At 47.5% G+C, this 21,320-nt stretch overlaps 1 pseudogene; it reads right to left on the bottom strand.

The window, feature by feature from the left end:
* Positions 1-485, bottom strand: LOC140403459 (S-phase kinase-associated protein 1 pseudogene; annotated as a pseudogene).
* Positions 486-21,320: the final 20,835 nt, after the last annotated feature.

Raw genomic sequence — 21,320 nt, forward strand, 5'->3', positions numbered from 1 at the left:
TCATTTCTCTTCACACCATTAATCCTCCTTCTGTACCAGTGCTTCTTCTTCCTCAGTAAAATCATTCTTGATGTTGAATGTTTTGCGACTTTCTTCAGGGTTTTTTCCTTTAATCATGTTTGCCACAGTTTTGCATGTTACATCTAGAAGGCCTTTAGTAACAAGTTAATTTGCAGCCAGGATTGATTCGAAGGGTGTGCCCTGGTCGACTTTCAGAAACTTTTGATCCCACACAGGTAGATCTTCGGTTCGCTTTTCTTTGTTTTCATCTCCTCTTGTGGGGGGAGGAAGATTTCGGTGATGTGTCCACCACTGGATCACCCTTTTCAGAATAGCAGCATTCACATTTGGGAAGGATCATCATCACCTTCATCATCCATACCTAGATCTTCCAGCATGGTTTTGATGGCGATGGATTGCTTTGCTATTTCTACATCCACCTCAAAGATCACTCCACCTGAGTTTTGTAGCTTAATGGCAGGCATTTCCGATGAAGCCGCCGCTCTTCGAGGCGTCGCGGACCAGAGGGTGTAGCCAATTACTCCCGTTCTAGTTGTTTGATTCAATTTGTTTAAAGAAACTTACAATGATGATCCCACATGTTGACGAGGTGCTAGGTTGTGAGGATTATCATGCAGTTGTCCCTTTAAGAAATGTTTGTATTATCACATGGCTTCAGTGATGTCATTGTGTGGGTGGAGCTGGGCTGTGGCTCTGGCTTTTATTTTCGTTTTGAGCTGGGAGGTTCTAGGTTTTACTTTCGGTTTACACTGTTGGAAGCTGGATTCAGAAAAAGAAGGCTTCTTTTCTCTCTCTCTGTATGTTAAAAGGTGCCCAGATCACTTGATAATTTAAAAGTGATAACTGTTTTCTGGAAATAATTCAAACCTACTGTTTTGTTAAAAGGGTTTTCCTGGTTTTATTGGATGTTGTTATCAAGTTGAAACAGCAGCAAGGGAAGTTATTAAGGGTTATATATATAGAGAACTGTAGCTGTGGGAGAATTTATGTTTGTAGTTGATAAAAAATGCTGTGTGTGTTTATAGAAATGTTAACTGAATTTGTAGAATAAACGTTGTTTTTGATTAAAAGTGTTTAAGGCCTATGTTGAATAGCACCTGAAAGGTAGACCCTTATGCTCCTCGTAACCAAAAGCTATAAACAGTCATGGGTCAGGTGAACTCCATGATATACTTTGGAGTTTTCTAAACCCTGGCCCATAACAGGGTGTATTTAGTGAGTGGTGGAAGAGCCTAAATGTCAAAAAGCAGTTTAAGCGATGTAAAATAAGCCAATGTAAAGCTGCTGTTAGACTGAGGCCATGGAGTGTTTGAACCGCCTTTATCTTATATCAGGGAATATGACCTCACCCTGCATAGTTTCCTTATAAACTACGTATCGAGATATGCTCATTGCTGCCTCTAAAAATTTCAAACTGGACAAAGACCCAAAATGCCCCCCCCCCCCCAACAAAAGGAATTATCTGCCAGTATTGGGAAAACCCATACACCGTTATCCCTGAAGAGACACGAATGACCGCTGGTGGGCTGCACAGACCAAATTCAAAGGGAGCTCCACAAAGACCATCTGCGTTTCATTGGCCAGACTGCTAAAACAAAGGAGGGCAGCACGGTGGCGCAGTGGGTTAGCCCTGCTGCCTCACGGCGCCGAGGTCCCAGGTTCGGTCCCGGCTCTGGGTCACTGTCCGTGTGGAGTTTGCACATTCTCCCCGTGTTTGCGTGGGTTTCGCCCCCACAACCCAAAATATGTGCAGGCTAGGTGGATTGGCCACGCTAAATTGCCCCTTAATTGCAAAAAATGAATTGGGTACTCTAAATTTAGAAAAAGACAAAGGACCCTGCTACCTTATTTTGCATTCTTAATGGTCGAGGCATTTAACACCCTCAGTGAGGGATATATGTTCTTTGTCAAAGACAGTGTGGAGAGGTGGGTCTCTGACTCTTGGAACCAGTAACTGTCTTGCTGTCTTGCTGAACTGTAAAGTCTCTGCCTGCTTTTTTTTGACCATCTGACTAGCAACCTCAGAGGCAAGGAGCTCTGCCCCAGGGCAGACAACTGGCCCCATCTGCACTGCTTCTGCTAGAAGTTCTGTACCACCACTCACAAGATTGATTCATCTCTGCAGGCCTACCTCATCGTGTGAAGACAACCCCACCAGAAGGTTGAATTATCCAGCATCGGTTTTCCAGCTGACTAACCTCTGTGAAAGAATACCGCATTGGACTTTGATTCTGGGATCTGGAACACACAAAAAACAATATTTAATTTCTCTGTGGCCTCCGCTCTGTGAACTTCTCTTTTTCTCTATGCCCCCTTTCTTTTTCTGTATGAATACAAAGGATGTTGCAACCCTCCTCCTATGTTTTGTGTGTGCAAATAAACTAACCCTTTGAGTTCATCCTATCTCGAGTTTGCTGCGTGGTTTTTAATAGAAAATTGGAATGCTGCAAAACCAAGGGGTTGGTAAATATCGAGCTTATCGAGGGGGAAGCGAATCAGAAACACCTTTCTATTTCTGGATGGATGATGATGAGAGGAGAAATTAGTGGAGTTTAAATTAACTCTCCCCGCCCCTCCTGCCCGTAACACTTACGTGAACCAACCCGTGTTACACAGAAATAAATACTTGCATTCATACAATGGCTTTCACAACCTAAGAGCTTCCCATAGAATAGAATGGGAACCCCTACAGTGCAGAAAGAGGCCATTCGGCCCATTGCGTCTGCACCAACCCTCTGAAAGAGCACCCTACCTAGGCCCACTCTGCCGCCCTATCCCTGTAACCCCCACCTAACACTTGGACACTAAGGGGCAATTTTAGCATGCCCAATCCACCTAACCTGCACATCTTTGGACAGTGGGAGGAAACCGGATCACCCGGCGGAAACCCATGCAGATATGGGGAGAATGTACAAATCCACACAGACAGTCACCCAAGGCAGGAATCGAACCCGGGTCCCTGGCGCTGTGAGGCAGCAGTGCTAACCGCTGTGCCACCGTGCTGCTCTTAGTTCCCAGAGTGCTTTACAACAAATTAAATGCTTTTTAAAGAGTAGTCACTGTTGCAATGTAGGAAATTCAGTCGCCAATTTCTGCACAGAAAAATGTACCAAATAGCAACGAGTTGATGACCAGACAATCAGTTCAAATGATGTTGGTGGAGGGTTAAATATTATTCGTGACTGACAATATGAAGCTTAAGAGTGACATTGCCAATGGTATGGGAGCAAATCTCTTTAGGACATGGCTCATTGATGCAAGCTACCTAAAGGTTAAACATATGATTGGAAAGGCCAAATAAATCAAATTATTATCAATGGTATTTCTGTTTCCCAAGCCTTATCTAAGATTTTTTTATAAATGAAAAATGAAATGAAAATCGCTTATTGTCACAAGTAGGCTTCAAATGAAGTTACTGTGAAAAGCCCCTAGTCGCCACATTCCGGCACCTGTTCGGGGAGGCTGGTACGGGAATGTTTTTTATTGGGTTTTTGAACAAAGTATATTTACAGTTATGAACACAGAATAAAATATCTATACATAGAAGAGAAAAAAACGAAAGGAAAAAAAACGGTAGGATATTGTGCACTCGCTTAACAACAGCAACTCTGTACACTTAGCAATATTACTTTTAACATAAGTAGGCACCTGTTTGTGGGGGGGGGGGGGAGGAAAATGGGGAGGTACATATACATTTGCGTGCCGGAGAAACATTTACATTGGTTATGTCCAGTACAGAGGGGGCAATACGAGAATGGATCTGGTGTTGGTGTTGTTACTTGCTTCTCCCGGACGGTTTTCGCTGCCGTTGTCGTCTCGCGTTCACCTCCGCTTCGGCCGTCTTTCACCCGTATTTTCCTTGCTCGCTGTTCCTGTGTTTGCTAAGTTCGTTATTGTTTCCCGTGCTCTCCTTCCGGCTATCATTCCCTTGCCTCCACCCCCCCGCACCCCCCCCCCTCCTCTGGTTCCCCTCTATTGTTCCCTGTCTCCTCCCTGTCTTATCTAAGATTTAACGTGCGAAGCAAACTAGGCAAGGGAACACATTCCTTGAGTCTGGCACGTGAGACCACTCGGCCATCCCTATGTGTGAAGCAAACTAAACTATAAGTAGTTCTGATACTAGAAATATTTGGTGAATATCTACACTTCTGACTTTCCTTCTTGCTAAATATTCGTCGTGAGTGAGCTATAACAGAACAAGTCTATTTCTTGACATCAATCTTCCTGGAAAAAGAAACAATGTGGGAAAACGAGGCTAGTTAGGAATTTTATGATCATTTCTCTGACTGCGGATTGTCAAAATCAAACAGAGATTTGATTTTCTTGAGATGTATTTCGTGGGATGTGGGCTTTGCTGGCTAGGCCAGCATTATTGCCCATCCCTAATTGCCCTGGAGAAGGTGGTGGGAAGCCTCCTTCTTGAACCGCTGCAGTCACTGTGATGTAGGTACACCCTCAGTGCTGTTGGGGAGGGAGTTCCAGGATTTTGACCCAGCGACAGCGAAGGAACAACCGATATATTTCCAAGCCAGGATGATGCGTGACAGAAAAAAGCAATGTCATTAGGAAACATGTTTGCAATCCAGTTTTTGTTCGTCGTAAGGAATCTGGGCCGGGATTCTCCTAGCCCCCGAGCCGCAATCGCGCTCGGCGCGGGGGCGGAGAATGGGTCATCAGACCCGCGATTGGGTCCGACGGCGCTTCCGCCATTCATCGGCGACCGGAGAATCTCGGCCAGCCGCGGGCGCGGTCAACGCAGCGCCGGTCGGTGACCATTGAAAGAAGCCCCCATGGCGATTCTCTGCAGTTGACTGGCCGAGTTCCCTCCGGCATGGTTCCCGTGTGGTTCCACCCGGCGGGAGCTCGGTGTCGCGGCTGTGGTGGCCGTCCCGGCGGGGGTTCAGTCTCCGGAGGGGGTGGGGTGGGGGGGGGGGGGGCTCCACGACGGCCAGGTCCGCGATTGGGGGCCTCCGATCGGCAGGCGCGGACGATCTGGGGGGCTACCTTCTTCCGCTCCGGCCTGCTGTGTGGCTCCACCATGCGGCCGGAAGTACAGGGCCCCATATCGGCAGTAGGAGCTGCACGGCGCACGCCGGGGCCCTGCTATCCCTCTTAAAACCAGAGAATCACTCCGGACTTTTTGAAAAAGGTCCGGAGTGATTCGCGCCCAATTTCTGGCGGGCGTGGGGACATAGCCGAATTATTGGAGAATCCCGCCCCTCGTGTGACCAAAATCACTTGTGCGCGATCCCCATTGATAAAATAATATGTGGCTTTTTTGAATTAGATTGACTCAAAGTTGCTTTGGATGGCTCTGTGAGCCTTTATATATAAGTCAAGTTAAAAGTATGCTTCCAGGGTGTCAGATTTAAGCAGAGGCTTTAATGTTGTACTTAATCCACTTTGCTCTTTTAAGTCAACAGATTGTCACTGGGATCTTCATAATTCCTGAGTGATGGCTTGATTAAAGCTGGCAGGCTTACAAAAATCACCACATCTATCAATAACGCACAGCAATCTTAAATAAAGTGTTGAAATTTAGTAATTCTTCAGTGTTTCCGAATGAGATGTCTTTCATGCTCAAATAGCTTGTCTTAAAAGATTATCATCGCTCTATTGTGGAATTGCGGGTGGCAAGTGAACTGTTAGCTCTCGCAGTTCCTCTCCCACACGGCCATCATTTAATGCCGGTTTACTTTTGCATTGCTGCTGATATTGTGCAATGGAGCAGTTTTTCTCTCTTGATTATTCGTCCCATTCTTTTTGTTTCGAACAGCTTGTAGTGCTGAGCGACTTTATCTAACGTCACCATCACCGGATGCCACTGCATCTTAAGAGTAGGTAAAGTTCTATTCTTCAACACTGCTGTGACCATTACTGGATGCCAAGGATTTTGAGGATTCCAAAGAAGTTCTTTGATAGCCATGACTGATACCATTGAACACGTTGTTTTATCATAGAATCATAGAATTTACAGTGCAGAAGGAGGCCATTCGGCCCATCGAGCCTGCACCGGCTCTTGGAAAGAGCACCCTACCCAAGGTCAACACCTCCACCCTATCCCCATAACCCAGTAACCCCACCCAACACTAAGGGCAATTTTGGACACTAAGGGCAATTTATCATGGCCAATCCACCTAACCTGCACATCTTTGGACTGTGGGAGGAAACCGGAGCACCCGGAGGAAACCCACGCACACACGGGGAGGATATGCAGACTCCGCACAGACAGCGACCCAAGCCGGAATCGAACCTGGGACCCTGGAGCTGTGAAGCAATTGTGCTATCCACAATGCTACCGTGCTGACTATAGATTTGTACATGGAGATAAAAATCACTTCAGTGTTTCAGTGAGTGAGTGGGTTTGACCTCCGAGGGACACCGTGATTACAGACGTTACTGATTCATTCAAGTGCAAAGTACATAGATTTCTTTCGGAAGGTAATCTGCTCTAGACTTCTAGACGATGTGTAAAGAAAATGACTTGATAGCAGAGTATTTGGTAACGTCAGCACACCGGTGCTAAATGAACATTGATTTATTAACCATTTACATAGTCCCGCTCAAAGCAGTATTTCATTCCCAGTACAGCCCTTGTCGGGAGAGCCAAGATTCACCAGGCCCTGCTTTGGGCCGCTTTTATGTTAGTGCTTAACGAGCCCCAGGCGGGTGGCCTGCGCCCCCCCTACCTGAGGAGCACCTTCTCCACGGGCCCTGCGTGGAGATCAATGATAGTTTCCCTGTGGTCCTGGTGGGGGCTATGGCAGTGAGCATCATGGTGTGGTTCTGTTCAGGGAGTGTAGGTAGTGGTCGGAATGTTTAACTAGCTTTCCCAGTGATGCACAATCAATTACTCGTGAGACAAGGAGAGTCATAACTAATCGGCTTTAATCAGCCAGAACTGTACCCAGCAGCTTCGATACAGAAGGTGAAGGCTGCTGGGACGGCATTGGTTCTTATACCCCGCCTCTCAGGGCGGAGCTATGTGCGTTAGCCAATGGTAGACTCCTAGGTCTAGCCAATGGGCATCCACCTCTCAGGTACTGCAATACCTGGTATGACCACACCCAGTAGAGTTTGAAAACCTCATGTTCTAAAATCTAAAAACGATCTTTAAAACAAGAGTCCAATTTCAGGGTTGCTCGATTGCTTTTCGTTATTTTGGTTATTTTCCTTGACACATTGGTAAAGATGCTGTAATGATATTATGCTTCAGTTTTAATTATGTATCCTTCAATAAACAACATAACTTTGAGTAAGGCGGCACGGTGGTGCAGTGGTTAGCACTGCTGCCTCATGCCGACGAAGTTCAAAAGTTTGCACAAAATCATTCTTTTACAGTCCTGGTAAATAGCAAATAATCATCCACCAAACTCAATCAAATAAACAGCACCAACAGAAAAATACATTTTTTGAATGAAAAATGTCCTGGAAACCTTTACAGCGCAGCTCTGCGGCCAACTAATTCTTAATCTTCATCTTGATTGAAGGGATCCCTTCAGATTTTATCTTTTATTTATCACAATTAAGGTTTAACAAGCCAGCTGCCCAAATTCTCCTATCACTTGGAAGCTCTTGATGTAATTAATGAGCAACGGGCTGTGCTTGATGGTCTTGAGAAAGTCGAACAAAATTAGACAAAACTTGGCACAATCAGTCGAAAGGCACTCAAGGTTGTACAGTACAGGAAATTGAAAACAGTAAAATAAAGGTTCCATCTTAACTTCATGTAACAATAAAACCAAGAATGAACATACATATGTAAATATATCAAGAAAACATGGTCAAGCTTGGTAAAAGTCAGGTCGCTTGTCAATGTCATTGTATTGTAACCCCTGTACGTCTCTGCGACTATATATTTTTTAAAAATCCATAGAATCCCCACAGTGCAGAAGGAAGCCATTTGGCCTGGGTGGGTGGTATCTGGACGGTGACACAAAATGTGTGATAACAAACGGAAGTCTTTGATAGGTAATGGTACAAAAATGGGTCGTCAATTGTCTATCGTTCGGCCTGTGCAATGATCAAAGTTCAATGTCAGCATCCTCGTGTCGACGGGAGGGAAGAACCTGGCAAGCAAAATTCTAATGGGGTTATTTGCAGCATATTTACCCAGCTATTTCTTGGGATTGCTGCAAGGTAAATGATGAAATCAGTACCATATTTGTTTTGACTAAATAACTAAATGTGTTTCGGAAAGGTCTCCTGGGAGCCAAGTGAAAATATTGAGACAATTGAAACCAGTTCATAACCATGGTTTCAAAATGATCGCGAGACGTACATTTTGTCTGGTTTCAGTGCCGTATTTCACCACACATGTACCGTAATTTATAACACATGGCTATTAGAGGGCTGCTTTTCTCCTGACACATTAATATGCAACCAATTGCTAAAGGCAGTGGTGCTAAGGAGAAGGTCAAGAGTTGGGTGGTTGCCCACTGCCCACTTGAGGGCGAGGTTATTTGTCTTCCGGGGGCCAGTTTGCTTGGACAACCACCCAGAGAATTACAGCAACTATATTGCCTTATCAGTCTGATATTATAGTCTGCCACTCTTTTATATATGACAAGTTCGCACTTATGACAATTCCTGAGTGAAAGCAGGCATCAATAAAAGTAATTATTAGCATGGGATCACTTTCCAAAAGTTTATTTTCATAAGGCTCTTAACTTACAATGGAAGTATCTTAATAAGGACATTTCATAGTAAGCAAAACATTTCCATTAATTGCCGCCTTTTCAACTCATTAACGAGACTGTCATTGGGAAGAGAAACCATCAGAATAGCGGCATGATTTTATTACGATGAGATGCCATAAAAGTTGAGAAGCTCTCACACATTTTGGCTCCATATGGCATTGCGTTTGGCAAATATAAGTAGTAAAGGGTCCACGGAACCCTTTCGTTTATTGTGCAGAGTGCCCTATAGTTCCGGGAGTGTCCAAGAATTAATAGCTTACCTCGAAGAGTAACCATGTACGAAATAAACAGCATGTAAAACCCAATCCCAAGAGGAAAGGGCAGGCCAACGAAAAATAGCTAATAAACTAACAATAGGGTGGCACGGTAGCACAGTGGTCAGCACTGTTAATTCACAGCTCCAGGGTCCCAGGTTCGATTCCCCACTGGGTCACTGTGCGGAGTCTGCACGTTCTCCCTGTGTCTGCGTGGGTTTCCTCCGGGTGCTCCGGTTTCCTCCGACAGTCCAAAGATGTGCAGGGTAGGTGGACTGGCTGTGCTAAATTGCCCCTTAGTGTCCAAAAACGTTAGGTGGGATTACTGGGTTACGGGGAGATGTGATCTTAAGTAGGGTGCTCTTTCCAAGAGCCAGGGCAGACTCGATGGGCCGAATGGCCTCCGTCTGCGCTGTAAATTCTATGGTTCTATGATGGCCTGTGCAAAGACAAGTAATGGTTGCAATGTCAGCCAACAAAGCAATCTATTCATGGAAATTTATTTTCGATTTGGGGTTAGGAACCTAACACCCGGATATTTTATGGGTTCCAACACAACATTGCATCTGCATCTCTCACCTGACGCCATTTTAGAATGCAAATGTCCTAATCAGGCTGAGCATTGCCAGGAGGTGGGAGATGCCTGTAGACGGCGAGCAACAAAGGTAGGCGGGCGCCATGATGGGACCTGTATCTGCCTTGCAGGAGGCAGCATTACAGAGGGCCATCAGCCACACCGTGCACACAAGTGACCAAATGAGAGGTGACGCACACAATCTGACGCAAGCTTCCATGAGCCCTGAGATGTTTTCTTGCTTCAGAAAATATCTTCAACTTCACCCCACATTGAAGTTGACAGCAGCGCACTTACATGTCCAGTTTGTTTGTTTGGATTCGCTGATTTACCAATTGAAAGTTGCATTCTCGCCCTTCTTGAGCCTGTTATCAGGCTGTGCACAGAACTAAACAGGCTGTTCATTGAGCAGATTCCAAACTTCCTCCACCTGGCTCTATTTGGAGCACATCCTGGAGGCATACGGATCTAGAGACATCTTCCGTGCAGGTAATCTTCAATCCGTACCGACACCTGAGCTTCCACTCAAAGCATCTTCACAATCCGGCCCAGGGCGTTTCAGTTGAGTTTTGTGGACCAAGAAGGAACAACTTGTTCCACTCTTTAATTCTGGATGACTTCAATTATATCCATAGTTTTGCCAAATAGATCTAAAGTAGAATCACAGTGCAGAAGGAGGCCATTCGCCCCATCGAGCCTGCACCGCCATTCATGGCTGATCATCCACTTCAATGACCTTTTCCCTCACTGCGCCCACATCCTTTTACATCATTGGTATTTAGAACTCTATCAATCTCTGTTTTAAACACACTCAATGACTGAGCGTCCACAGCTCTCTGGGGTAGAGAGTTCCAAAATATTCGCCACCCTCTGAGTAAAGAAATTCCTCCTCACCTTTGTCCTAAGTGTTTTCGCCCCTTGTTTTGAAATTGTGTCCCCTGCTTCCAGACCCCCCCAAATCTTGGGAGACGTCGTATCTGCATCTACCCTGTCTATTTCTTTGAAGAATTTTGTAGGTTTCAATGAGATCAGCTCTCATTCTTCGAAATTCGAGAGAAATACTGGTCCATCATTATCAGCAGTGATGGGTGAATGCAATGAAATGAAAATCGCTTATTGTCACGAGTAGGCTTCAATGAAGTTACTGTGAAAAGCCCCTAGTCGCCACATTTGGGCGCCTGTTCGGGGAGGCCGGTACGGGAATCGAACCGTGCTGCTGGTCTGCTTTAAAAGCCTGCTATTTAACCCACTGTGCTAAACCATCCCCAGTGACCGAGGGTGGTAGGGTGGTTAAGTGGGTAGGGTGGCAAAGGGGTGAGGTGGTAGATGGGGAGGTTGGTATAATGGCAGTTGTGTAGGGTGGCAGGTAGATAGGGTGGCAAGGTGGCAGATAGGTCGTGATAGGGTGGCAAGGTGGCAGATAGGTGGTGATAGGGTGGCCTGGTGGGTGAAGTTGTAGTTGGGTAGCCTGGTGGATGGGTAAAGCAGCAGGTAGGTAGGGTGCTAGGCCAGTGATGTGGGTGAGGTGAGTTGAGGGGTCCCCGGGTAGGAGTCGAGTCGGGTTGGGGAAGGTAGTCAGGTGGTGGTAATTGCGGTGGGGTTCGAGTTGGGGGTGGGTAGTTAGGGGATATAGGTGGGTGGGGTGGCGAGGGTGAGTCATGGGTACTGAGATTTTTTTTGCTTCATATAAAATCTTCAACTTCACCCCACATTGAACTTGACAGCAGTGCACTTACATGTCCAGTTTGCTTGTTTGGATTTGCTGATTTACCGATTCAAAGTTGCATTCTCGCCCTTCTGGAGCCTGTTATCAGGCTGTGCACAGAACTAAACAGGTTGTTCATTGAGAGATTCCCAACTCCCTCCCACTGGCTCAAGACTGGAGCACATCCTGGAGGCATAAGGATCGAGAGACATCTTCCGCGCAGGTAATCTTCAATCCGTACCTACACCTGAGCTTCCACTCAAAGCATCTTCAACATCCGGTCCAGGGTGTTTCAGTTGAACTTCATGGACCAAGAAAGAACAGATTGCTCTTGTCTTAAATTCTGGATGACTTCAATTATATCCACAGCTTTGCCAAATAAATCTAAGGTAAAATCATAGAACCCCTACAGTGCAGAAGGAGGCCATTCGGCCCATCGAGCCTGCACCAGCTCTCCCAAAGAGCACCCTACCCATGTCCACTCCTCTGTCCACCCTACCCTATCCCGCACATCCCTGGACACAAAGGGGCAATTTGGCATGGCCAATCCACCTAACCTGCACATCTTTGGACTGTAGGAGGAAACCCACGCAGACACGGGGAGAAGGTGCAGACTCCCCGCACAGCCACCCAAGGCCAGAATTGAAGCCAGGTTCCTGGTGCTGTGAGGCAGCAGTGCTAACCATTGTGCCACCGTTCTGGTACATGACAATCAGACCATGGGACGTAAAAATAGAAATATCTTCAATACTTTTCAAGTTTTTTGAGGTTTAATGTGTGGATCTGTTTTCATGGATCATTTACAAGGAAATCCAAAAGTGAATTTTGGTCGCTCGAGACAAAACACTGGGGACTTCCACGAACAACAAGGGGGGTTCATTAACGATAAACAATATATACAGGCACAGAGCAACGATGATTGGGTCTTTACTCTCTGGAGTCACTCTGCGCTCGCCCCTTCTCCCAGGGACCCGCGCATTCACTCTATTGAGTGGAGTTCACGTGCGGCCGCGGGACTGATCCAAAGCCGGTCACGTGCACCGCCAAGCCCTCGCTATCACAGCCCTCCCTCCTTAAGTCCCTTATTACATTTTACCAAGTAAGCTATATGCAAGTGCAATGTACAAGGTTAAGCGACAGAGGGAAAAGATTCCATCAGTGTGCTCGCCTGTCCGGGGACCATTGAGTCCTCGTGGATGTCCTTGGTCCCACAGCCGGCTCCACTACCTCTGAGGTAGTCCTGTTGTCTGCAGAAGACGACGGTTCAGGAGACTCCACCTCTCAAGTAGGGCTGCCAATCTCGCCGACTTCCATCTGTCCTGCTGTCGGGATTGCCTCTGAAACGCCCGGCACCCTCCGCTCTGGAACAGCCACGGCAGCACCGGCGGTACTAGTTGGACCATCTGTTCTAGAATGCGGGTGACCGATAGCTGGCACCTCAAGTGCTCCACATGCTTCCGCACAGTCCTGCCATTGACATTTACCACATACGGCACTGGTCCAGAATGGGACACAAATCTCCCAGCTAACCAGGTCACCCACCTGGAATGGCCTGTCACCCTTTTGTGAAGTATGTTGCTTTTTCTGGGAGGCCTGACGTGCCTCCCCGCCAAATTTGGTAGTATCAAGTCCAAACAAGTTCTGAGGCGACGGCCCATAAAATATTCAGCCGGAGTGACCCCCCTGGTGGCATGAGGACAGGACAGGAAGTTGGCAAGCCGATGGTGCAGTGGCTGGTCTGACTGCTTCCTCCTGGTGTTCTTAGTCGTTTCTTTGACTCCCTCCGCCAACCGTAGGATGCAGGGTGATATGGGGCGGTCCTGGTATGCTGGATTCCTTCCGTCTGAATGAAGTGTTGGAAATCGTCCCCAGTAAAATGGGTGCCTTTATCGGACACAATGGCCTCTGGAAGTCCATGTGTGGCGAATACTTGGCGTAAGGCGTCCACAGTAGCTGCTGTGGCCGTAGTCCCCATCTCTTGTATGGACAGCCATTCGGAATGTGTGTCCACTAAAACTAAGAACATCCTGCCCAAGAATGGGCCTGCATGACCAACATGCACTCTGTCCATGGGTGACCTGGCCATCCCAGGGGTGGAGATTGGCCGATTGAGGCATTTTCACTCACTTTGTTGGGTGATACCGATGAAGGTTCCTGATTCGTGCTTGTCTTTTGCGTTTTCTTCCTTCTCCCCTCGAAGCCCGACTGATTAAGACTGTGATCCACCCATTTACCTCGTCGCCAACGTGGTGGCTTGAGACAGTACACTGGAGACTTCCAGCAACAACAAAGGGAGGTTTATTAATGATGGACTAAGGCACAGAGCACTAATGATTAGGTCTTTACTCTCCAACGCTCAGGATCACTCTGCCCAGGCCCTAGCTCCTGGGCCTCACGCTTTCACTATATCGGCTGGAGTTTGCGTGCTCCTGGGCGATTGGTCCCAAGCTCATCTTGCGGACCGCCAAGCCCACCCCCCTTAAAGGGGCCGCGTTACCACATGAATGATTGCTCTGAACTGTTCCGATAAACTGGAAGCCCTCCAAGTGCTCGTTACGGATGTCTTAATGCCGAATCTGAGCAGGCCTTCCTCTTCCGTCACCATTCTCGCTCAACAGTTGTCCATTAAATTGTGTGTGTTACATTTCCCATGGTTAACTTTATATTAATAACACAGCTTATAAATTTGCGCAGTGTGATGACTGGTCCCCAGGTGTGGTCCCCAAATTTGTTACCCTCCATCCTCTCTGTCGGACCTGTCTTGGCGCGAGCCCCAATTTGTTACATGCCGGATGGGATACCCCCCAAAATTGTTACGCCCCTAGGTGAGAAGCGAGGAATGGGGTCCCCTTCTTAATGCAACTCCCGTGGTTTATCGCAACAAGGTTACTTTAAAAAGGATCCCTTCCCTTCTGGATACCTATTCCCAATCCCAATGTATTTATGTTTTAAAAGGAGCCAATTTAACCCGGCTTTCTTGAATTAAAGAAAGAGCGAGTTTGTCACCCACTAGACACGAGGAAAATAATAAAACACAACGGATATTCCCACAGATCGGAAATGAGAGATATCTCGCGAGATTCAATGGCCTCCTTCTGACACCAAGACGGGCGCGACGAGACCGCTGTATCGCGCCTGAGGAGTGAGTCCAAACAAAGGTCTTTTAAAAAGATAAACAAATCAGACTTTGACTTGTCCATGAGGAGTAGATGGGGAAATGTTGCAGCCTTTTGAGATTTATGATTCCATTGGCACTGACTTCAGCAGTTGAATAGTTGGTTTTGAGATTCTGCAATTTTAGCTGAGAGGAGTTATCCTGCTGTGTTGCCTTGGCTTGTTTCCAGCAATCAGAGACAGACAGAGGAGTGACTGCTACTATCGTTTCTTGCTTCTGTGTCATACACTCTCACAGACCAAAGGTTAGCCCACACACCAATTTTTGCAGCTTTCTTTTTATTCCAGACCCTAACTTATTCCTGGGCGGGAAACCCCACAAAACATGTCTGACGCATAATTTACAGGATATAATTACAGCTGAGATGATAAATCAGATTCTATTAACTCCACTGGGGATGACAGTTCACCGTTACATGGCTTCTTCCTTTGGAATGTCTGTCTGAGACAGGGTGTGACGTTCCATTGTCTCTCTCTCTAAGTATCACCCACACCTCTCAGGTAGACACCAAATTTTACATTCTCACACTTTGCATCCTCAACTATTTATGGTCATTTTTAAGAACATGTCTCTTCTTTAAAGGTCCAGTATCACCATACGTAGTTTGGGGTTTATGGCACCAGCCATAATTTATACACCAGAGCATTGTGTTCAAATTGATAAGCAGAGAATATTGCTAAGTCCTGATATGATTCAGCACTTGTACATTCATTGGTTTCAACCACATCTTTTTCCCTTTATTCTTTCATGGGGTGTGGGCTTCATTGGTAAGGTCAGCATTTGTTGCCCATCCCTAATTGCCCTTGAACGGAGTGTCTCGCTCGGCCATTTCAGAGGGCAGTTAAGAGTCGACCACATTGCTGTGGATCTGGAGTCACACGTCGGCCAGATCAGGTAGTGGTGGCAGATTTCCTTCCCTCAAGGGCATTAGTGAACCAGATGGGTTTTTACGACCATTGATTGTTTCATGATCACCATGCCAGAGACTAGCTTTCAATTCAGATCTTCTTTTTAAAACGTGCATTCAAAATGGTGGGATTTGAACACTATTGTCCCCGGAGCATTAACCCAGGCTTCTGGATTATTAGCCCAATGACATCACCACTGTGCTAACATCGCCCCATACTAGCGCCGCTCCAGGCTTTGCATGTAAAGTCCTGAATTACATAAAAGTCTGAGCAATAGTCTATTCAGCTTGCGTCGAGTTAATGGCCTGAACACTTCACAAAAAGTATCGGAAGGGATAGATTTCCTCCTGTATACATTGCTGCAGAAAAACGTGGTGGAATAAGATAAGTGGCATGATTAGGTCACTTTATTGCTCATTGCGATTGGATCTTTGTGGTTTCTGGAAAGGGTGGCCTAAGATCTTGAGCTTCCTAAACTGTATTGTTGGCAATCATCTAAAGCATCAATGAAAGCTTGTTGTCGTTGGGACTGCAGCGTACTATGGGTAATGGTTTGATTATGCAATAAGAAAGTATTGTTTTTCACATTCCTGATGATATCCACCTCCATTTTTTTTTGTTGTGTTGCCATATGTTGAAATGTATTAAAATGTTTCCTTCAGACACTGGTTGAGTATTGCCACTTAAAGTTTTACTCCCTCAACCCCGAATGTGACATCAGAGGCTGGCCTTGGCAGTCGCCGTCGAGAATGGCAACATGGTACAGCTTAACAATGAAAAGCAGTCTCATTAAAATATCATCCAGAGCCAGTTCCTGGGTTATATTCTGGCCGGGCTACATCTACTTTATGGTGTTTATTTGCTTGCGTTTGTTTTTGTCCCGTCTGTCTAATGTTGGCTTGGGGCTGTGCAAAGTAATGGGAGTTGCACACAAACTTAGCGGCATCCTTTTGCTGTCAATTCAGTGTTTTATGGCTGACCTGTTTTATCGCGAATTGGTTGGCGAAGGTGGATAGTATCACCTTCTGGTGTAGTATAGACCCTAATCCTATTACCAAACTTTCCCCTCTCATCCTTCTAAACACCAGCGAGTATAAACCCAAGCTGTTTAATCTCTCCTCATACGTCGACTCTTTCATCCCCGGAATCAATCTGCTGAACCTCCTCTGAACGGCTTCCAATGCCATCACATCCTTCCTCAAATAAGGAGATCAAAACTGTGATCCAGATGTGGTCTAACCAACACCCTACAATTGCAACAACACTTCTCTACTTTTATACGCCAGTCTTTTTGCAATAAATGCAAACATTCCATTTGCCTTGTTAATTACATGCTGTACCTGCACACCGACTTTCTGCTATTCATGAACAAAGACGCCCAGATCCCTCTGCCCAGACGCATTTTGAATCCGCTTTCCATTTAGACAATAATTTGCCTTTCTAAAATGGATAACCTCACACTTACCTACAATAAACTCCATCTGGCAAATTTAGGCCTAATCTATCGATATCCGTCTGTAAAATCTATATCTCCTCTTCACTGCCTGCTTTCCCACCTAGTTTACACACACAGACAAACAGCGCAAAAGGGAAAGGGTGGTGGAAAGGAAAAGAAGATATAGACAAAAATAAAAGTATAGAGATTTTTGATGCACTGGGATGATTTCTAGTTAGTGTCTTTCTGAAGTTCAGTTTTTGTTTTGACATTTCTTCCTTCTCGGCTTGAGATGGGTTTCTTTGGTGAGATTGTTCACCTTCTCTGCAGAGTCAGCATCATCCCAGGTTCACAGCAAAGGCTGTGCTGGGCACTCACTGCTTTACAGAAAAATAGAGCAGTTCTTTCATTTCAGCAAGCAGCGGAGAGAGAGAGAAAGAGTGTTCCTTTCACCTCCAATGTCTGAACACTTCTGCCAAGCTCTCTTAGAAAGCATCACGCAGGAACCAATCACTGACTGTTGTCAGACAGAATACTGTCCCTGGTCAACCCACCCAGTTGCCAGTTAACCAATCAATTCAAAACTGGCCCCTCCAAAACTGGGACGGGATTCTCCCCTACTCGGCGGGGCGGGAGGTCCCAGCGGGATGGAGTGGCGTGACCCACTCCGGCGTCGGGCCGCCCCAAAAGGTGCGGATTTCTCCGCACCTTTCGGGGCCAAGCCCTCACCTTAGGGGCTAGTCCCATGCTGGAGTGGTTGCCGTCCCGCCGGCTGGCGTGGAAGGCCTTTGGCGCCACGCCAGCCGGGGCCGAAAGGACCCCGCCGGCCGGCGGAAGTCCGCGCATGCGCGGGAGTGTCAGCGGCTGCTGACGTCATCCCCGCGCATGCGCAAGGGGGGGGTCACCTCCGCATCGGCCATCACGGAGGCTATGGCCGACGTGGAGGGAAAAGAGTGCCCCCACAGCACAGGCCCGCCCGCGGATCGGTGGGCCCCGATCGCAGGCCAGGGCACCGTGGGGGCACCCCCCGGGGCCAGATCGCCTCATGCCCCCCCAGGACCCCGGAGCCCGCTCACGCCGCCTGGTCCCGCCGGTAAGGGAGGTGGTTTGATTCACGCCGACGGGACAGGCATTACAGCAGCGGGACTTTGGCCCATCGCGGGCCGGAGAATCGCCGGGGGGGGGGGGCCCGCCGACCGGCGCGGCGCGATTCCCGCCCCCGCCGAATCTCTGGTGCCGGAGAATTCGGCGGCCGGTGGGGGCGGGATTCACGCCGCCCCCCTGAGATTCTCCGACCTGGCGGGGGGGGTCGGAGAATCCCGCCCTTGGTTGCTGAGATCCACTCGATCCGTGGAGTCTGGCTTCTCCCCCCAAAAAACAAAACCTGGGAACACAGTGTCCTGACAAGCATGCTGCTTCAACCTTGAGTCTGCTGCTTAAAGACACATCCCAATTACGGGTCCATGGATCAAAATGATAAAACAACATCAAAGAAATGGGAACAAAGGAAATAAATAGGAGGGGCACTTACACTAACCGTATGTTTCTGTTTATAAAGAGCACGATGAGGCTGTAAGCATTGGAAGAAGCCCGTGGGGTCCATCCTTCGTTCCTTTTTCAAATTGCTATATGTCTTCCCACAACATCCCTCAATAGCTTTGCTCGCTCCAGGAACACATCCGATCACCTCATGAGCCCATTTACACTATTTGCTTTTGTGGCCTTCTCTTTCAGTCTTTCCCACTCATTTCTTCCCCTTTCTGTAAAACTCCATTTGTTTTCCCTCAATTCCTACATTAATTCTAACTCCTGAATCCACGAATGCTTCACGATAATGAGAAATTCTGAGCAAGTATTGGCAGCTGCACTGCTCTGATTCACTTTTCACTGTCATCCAAGTTTGTTTGTGGAACTATTCACCGACCCTGTAACAGTGAAAGACTCTCTAAAGTCTCATTGATCTGTATTCACGCAGTAGCTTTTTAACATTCCAACAGATTTGGGGCGCGATTGAATGGCCACGCTGTGTCCGAAAAGCAGCTCGCCACGGCGTAGTGTGGCCGATAAATGTCAGGAGACCGCGCTCCCAGGATCTACCCATCTCACAACGCCTCACGAGACCTAACATGATCTCGTAAGACGTTGCTTTGCTATGTAAATCCCGCGGGACCACCTTTAGGCAAATCTGCATATTAAAGTGAGACAACTAGTCAATTTCCTTTGCCTCGGAGACCTCAAGTAAGCGCTGCTCAGTACTTGTCTCGACAAATGGGGACCAGACAGAATGCCAGTTGTGGGGGTCTCCCAAGGGATCAGAGGCCCCCAGGTGAATGCCCTTTGGGCAGGGTTGAACCCTGGCACTGCTGGTGCCACCCAGGCACCCTGGCACTGCCAGCCTAGCACCTTGGCAGTGCCAATATGGCATCCTGGCAGTGCCACCTGGGTGCCGTTCTAGCACTGCCCAGGTGGCACTGCCAATGGCCAAGGCACTGCCAGGGTAACAGGTTGGAACTGCCAAGCTGGCATTTGTTGTTTGCTGGTAATCGGGCTGGGTGTTGGGGCGTGCAGCCCCAACACCCTCCCATAGTGCGTTGGGGCTTAGGGGGGGGTCGCGGGCCCATGGGATCGGGATTCCATTTAGCAATGGCATCCCGATCTCTCGTTACACTGAAGTGTTCCGGCGAGCGGAGCTTCTCAGTGTAGAAAACGTGCCTACGTGCGGCCTTGGCCGGGCATTCCCCACTGAAGGCCCTTATTTAACGTGAGTGCCGTTTTATAGCCATGTGTTTCTGTGCGCTGTGAGCGGCTAAATGCTCTCACTGTGGGACTTTGTTCACATTTAGTTAAATCGCGCCCTTGATTTTGATAAAGGTGGTACAATTTGAGTATTGCTTGAAAAAAATAAATTATTTTTGTTGAAGATTTTTATCTTGTACTCATCAGGACATTTAGCAGTTAGGGGAAATCAACAAATTGATACTGTATGAGGAGGATCCACTTGCTGACCAAACATACTCATACAGTTGCGGGCATCGACAGAACTTCCTTGCCTGACTCAACTAGCTGAAATTCAGGCCAGGCGCTGTACGGCTGTCGTTCTCGGGTAAGTCCCAGTGGGAGTAGAGGTGCGTGGGAGGATAACATGAGATTAGACCACGATTGTGGGTTAATAGTTCCCGGGGGTGCTGGGGATTCAGGATCCATTAAGTCAGCAGCCGTTTAGTAGGCTGCATCTACACTCGGAAGGCAAGGCTATAGGCCCAATGCCTGCTTCTGCCGAAGGCAGAACAACTGCTCAGAGGAGACCTTAAACAGGCATTAGGCTCGAGCTTCACATGTACAAGCCCTTGACTTAGATGGATAGTCCGCAATTTTTAAATTCATTCTGTTTTGGGCATGTGAGCCCCGCTGGGAAGGCCAGTGTTTGTTCCCTATAATTTCCCCGAGAAGATGCTGGTGAGCCAACTTCTTGAAAGCAGTCCGCCTCTTTCAGATACACCCACAAGTGATCTCTCTTCAGCTTTCTCAGCAATTTGATAGGACTGAGTGTCCATTTCAGAATGTCAACCCCTGTGGGTCTGAAATCACCTGTAGGCCAGACAAGGACAGCAGATGCAAACATATGAGCAACAAACAGGAGTAGGCCATTCAGCCTCTCTAGCCTGCCCCACCATTTAATAAGACCATTGTTGATCTCAAATCTGCATCTCGTCTATGCCCAATGACCGATCACCTCCTTACTTACCAAGAATCTATCTCGCCAGGTCTTAAAAGTATTCTAAGACTGCTTCCACCAGCCTTTCAGGAAGAGAATTCCAAAGACTCAAGGGCCCTCAGAGAGAATTTCACCCCTTATTTTTAAACAGCGACCTCTCGTTCCAAACTCTCCCAAAAGAGGAAACATCCTTTCCACATCCCCCTCGCAATAAATGGTAAGATTCTATTAGCTTTCCAAATTACTTGCTGGACCTGTATACCAGCCTTTCATGATTCATGCACTCGGACGCCCAGATTCCTCTGCAATCTTTCACCATTTACGTAATGGACTCTTTTTCTTATTCTTCCTGCCAAAATGGACAATTTCACATTTTCCCACATTGGGCTGAATTCTCCGTTTGGGAGTTCTCCGTTGGAGATTTACATTCGCGCTGGGAGCGGGCAACCAGAGGCAATTCACTTGTGAGGGTTTCCATCACGATTCCAGTTATCGGGCCACCATTTTGAATGGGCGGCTGCTCGCGGGGGCCCGGCGGGCTGGCTCCCTCCACCCCGCAACGCAATTCCGCCCTCATCCACCACAGCATTTGCTGAATCACCACTCCCCACATTACAGGATACACCCATAAGAGACCCCCCCCCCCACTAGAGACACCCCCCCATAAAAGAGTCCCCACCTGGGGGTCTGGTGGTGTTGGGGTGGGTAATATTTGCATTGTGGCGGGAAGGGACCCTCCGAAGGACTTTGGGGGCACTCACCTTGAAGACCCATCCCCTTGGCCCATTCGAGGTCCACCTCGCCAGGGCCACGCTGGGAAATACCTGCATCAAT

Source organism: Scyliorhinus torazame, chromosome 28 (assembly GCF_047496885.1).
Source record: "Scyliorhinus torazame isolate Kashiwa2021f chromosome 28, sScyTor2.1, whole genome shotgun sequence".
Taxonomy (NCBI): domain Eukaryota; kingdom Metazoa; phylum Chordata; class Chondrichthyes; order Carcharhiniformes; family Scyliorhinidae; genus Scyliorhinus; species Scyliorhinus torazame.